We start from the raw sequence: 4,337 nt of genomic DNA on the forward strand, positions 1-4,337 counted from the left end.
TTCCGGCGTCCACACGTGAGGGCGATGATCATGGTAGTACAAGTAGGTACACCGCACATGCGCACAAGTACTATGGGATTGTACAATCCTTAGATCGTATACAAGTATAGCATATGATCCAAGGTAAAATCGTTGTAACTATGAACATTAGATTTCCCTTTGCTGTACATGTAAAAACACCATCGTTACACTCCGACGCGCATTCTGGCAGAATGCGATAATTCCGGATTATGTTTTTTAGTTTCGCCCTGCCGTGTTCGGCGTCCTTTCTCTAATGTTCATGATTGTAACATTTGTAAACGCGCGCCATATTAATCCTCATACAGGTCAATGGGGTCAACTTACTCGCCTTGAACAAGCATGTTACCAACGTGACGGCGCTACACCCGAAACCATAGACCTATAAATTAATGGACGCGGGTAGAGAGAGAAAACGTCAGCCAACATTGAGAAAGAGAGATACCTTGGCTATAAATTGTGAAAAACAGTGTTACCATTATAACAAAACTAGTTTATAGCTTTATGCCCGTAACAACATTCAAGTCGGCCGTCGGTGCCGACTCTCCGCGGCCCCTCCGACTTGCTGTCAGCCGCCATTGCCCATTCCCGTTGTAGTCGTCTGACGCGTCGTCCGCATTTCGAACCGATGACATATTTCGTTTTTATTATTTTAAAACCTTTGTTTTGTTCGTCTTAGTTAAATTTTTTTAATATACTCGTCAATAACCTACTCGAGTTGGTGTTCTTTTATTTAGCCTATCGATACACTTCTACATTAGTGAAAAGTAGTTACCTCGACGTGATATACTGCGCACTACCACACACCTAGGAGAGACAGCACCGCACCGCCCACCCATAACCACATTCCACACCGAATGACGCGTCACTTTGTGTAAGGCCTATGCATAGCGCGGACTAAGATATACTATAATATTCGTATATCTAGTCCGTGCTACATAATAAGATTTCCAACATTTTAAAATCAACGTTAACGAACAACAAAACAATACGTCTTATAAAAAATTGTAGCTCAGGGAATTATTTGAGTTGTGGACAATATCCAAATTCCGGCAATCGAGGTAAGTATTTATTTTGATTTTTTATAGTTCTGTTATCGGATTAAGTATACTTAATAATTACCTAGGTTTTGTTAATCCTTAACGACGGATTAATTGTCCGTACAACAGTACCATAGAAGTGCGGGATAATAAAGGTATTCAACATGACGGAAAGTGAGTAACAAAGACTGTTCACAATATCTGTAACGAAATTGGATGGACCCGCTCTTATAGAACAGGTAGCTTATTTAATTATTAAACTGACATAGGTTAGGTTTAGATCTTCATAATAATTTGGCTAATTTAACTTAATTAAATAATAATAAAAAAAATTGTATATTATTCACAATCATTAAATATTGCTTTTTATCTGTAATTTCATAATAATAAAGTAGGAAGTAGGTACTTATTATTAATAGGGTTTAGTACTTATTAATTCATTATTTCTCGTACAAATAGTCAAAAAACAAAAAAATAAAAATAAATATATCACCGCTTCTCTCGGGATTTAAAATATAATTATTTAAATTATTTTACTATTAAGAACAATTCTTAATTGTCATTAAACTATCATATTATAATTTTTATTTTAGCTACAGAGCTAAATTAGCTGGAATCAAAGAAATTATAAATCTCGCACCAGTGTTTACAGTTATTAATAGTGATCTTACAAAAAAAGGTTCAGCTATACAATAATTTATAATTATGCCTATGGGTAATGAAATAAAATATTAAATATTAGCTGAATTCCCATGTATAGTTTGGAAAAAAATTGTACTATATCCATTTATTTTCTTTGTTAGTTAAAAATGTAAACTTTTTTTAAATACAATAAACAAAACAATATTCAACTTTGAGTTTTTGTATTTAATTTAATTTAAAAAATGTTTATAAATAGGAGCAAGTTTTTTCGAAGAAGCTTTTAAATATAGACCTAAGCATATAATCAATAAAAGTTTTGGACTGCACACTATATATATTGCTGAAAACGGTGCTTTCATTGTTAATAAGTCAATCAAAGAAAATTTGTGCTTAATGATTACAGCTATTGAAATGGCTGGATACAATGGAAAAGTTGTAATAAGAATCAATATTGCAGCATCTGATTTCTATGTGTAAAGAAATTAATTTTGTTTAATTTTTTTTTTTTTATTTAATTATATACAATTATATATAAGTAGATATATATAATTATAATATTTGCAGTAATGAAAAATACGAAGTCATGCAATAATGTCAAAGTCAAATCACTTCAACTGAAAATGTAATAAACTTTTGTCAAGAACTCATTGAAAAATGTCCAATAGTTCTGATAGAAGATCTATTTCACCAGGACCATTAGATACATGCTTACAGAAGTTACTAGCATTCAGGTTAATATGGTTTTGTATTTAAAAAAATCAGATCTTAATTATTAATCACAATGACAGAATGGTTATCATAGTGTACAAATTAGATGTAATAATAAAAAAAAAAATGTTAAACTGTTTTATATTATTGTTTTTAGACCAAGGATATTTGACTTAAACATAATGGTGCAAAAGCAAACATGATCCTCCCAAAGAGACTGGACAAAGTACACCTTAAGCGCCGCATCAAGAATACTACAGAAATTGAATTGGTATCTTGTATTTAATTTATTAATACCCTAAAATTATATTTTAAAATCTACAATGTCAAAGAAAACCGAGGTACTCACTTCTAATTTAATAAGAATTTATTAAAATATACATTTTTATTAATAATTAGATATTAAATTATTAACCTCAATTAAAAACATAAATAAATATATAAATGATTATTTAATTTGCTAATTTTATACAACAAAGAATAGATTATAAATTAACTGTTGAGGTTGACTAATACATTTTTTTTTTTTAATATTATTAATATTTATATTTATATTAAAAATAATTAACTTAAAATAAATACATAAGCTGTATTAAACATATTTATTTCTAAATGATAGGAAATGTAGGGGCTTATAATATTATGTAAGTAAATAATATTAAAATAATAATCTACTAGCATAATATACAATAGATTCCTAATTTTTAAGTAATCATAAAATAAATTAAGTAACATAATGTTTTAATTTAAACAATAACTTAAGAACCACATTTTTTTTAGCGTAAGCTGTAGTAGTGAATAATACATAATTTGTATTAAACATATTTATTTCTAATTGATAGGAAATAGAGGGACCAATAATATTATGTAAGTAAATATTATAAATAGTTATAAAATAGTAATATACTATAGATTCCTTAAATATATTAAGTTTAAGTAATATTAATCATATAATAAATTAAGTAATGTAATGTTTTAATTTAAGCAATAACTTATGAATCACATATTTTTTTTTTTTTTGGCGAAAGCTGTATTAGTGTCTGTAACTATTAATAATATTTATTTCTAATTGATAGGATATATATATATCAATGTCACCTGGTTCATTTTTAAAATAATGTTAAAATGTAAAATTAACCACTATTGATTAAAATTTTATTTATGTATAATTTAAGCATACTATACTACACGATACGTAATTCTAAAATATTTACACACTTATTTAGATTCTAAATTTAACTTAAGATAATATCATAACAACTAAGGGTTGATCAACCAAAAACAACAAAATGGGTAATATGCAGAATAACCACACTTTGGGTGAGCAGAAGTATCGTTTTTGAGATCAATAATTCATATTATTTACGATAATTTTGCTTAGAGTTTGAGTAAAATAATATTTATGAAACATATAAATCTACTTCAAATCTAATAATTTTAACATAGGCTTATGATTAAAATAGATTCATGTGTATAATGAAAAAACAATTCTATTATATTAATATCAAATTTTGAAATTCTCCTTACATAAAATACAGAGATAAAGCTACTAGAAACATTTAAGAACAATGCATTATTAAATGTGCTTTCTGTAACCAGTTGTAATCCAATTTTTAGAAATTGTGCTACTCAATTAAATTTGCCAATTATGTGCCACTCTCCCGACTTGAATTAATGGTGTTTTATAAAAATAAGCCACAGAATTCAAGTAATAGATTGAATTATATTTATTTAAATTTTTTATCTTACCTATTATGATATTGTCCCATGCTCCTTTAAAAACAATAAAATATTTACAAAAAATAAGTGATTAATATTAAAACGTTTTTTTACAACACTCCCCCTCTGCCGTCAAAATACAAGAGAAACTGATAATTTTATAAACTCCTAGAGTAGCAAACATCAATGGTTCTGTTTTAGAATCACTGT

General features: G+C 27.8%; 1 long non-coding RNA gene across 1 annotated transcript; it reads left to right on the plus strand.

Annotated features, from left to right (window-relative positions):
* Positions 1-750: 750 nt before the first annotated feature.
* Positions 751-2,741, plus strand: LOC113559080. Its single transcript, XR_003405832.1, has 5 exons — positions 751-1,079; positions 1,145-1,297; positions 1,957-2,173; positions 2,265-2,431; positions 2,566-2,741. It is a non-coding gene; the product is annotated as an uncharacterized LOC113559080 (long non-coding RNA).
* Positions 2,742-4,337: the final 1,596 nt, after the last annotated feature.

Source organism: Rhopalosiphum maidis, chromosome 3 (assembly GCF_003676215.2).
Source record: "Rhopalosiphum maidis isolate BTI-1 chromosome 3, ASM367621v3, whole genome shotgun sequence".
NCBI classification, from domain to species: domain Eukaryota; kingdom Metazoa; phylum Arthropoda; class Insecta; order Hemiptera; family Aphididae; genus Rhopalosiphum; species Rhopalosiphum maidis.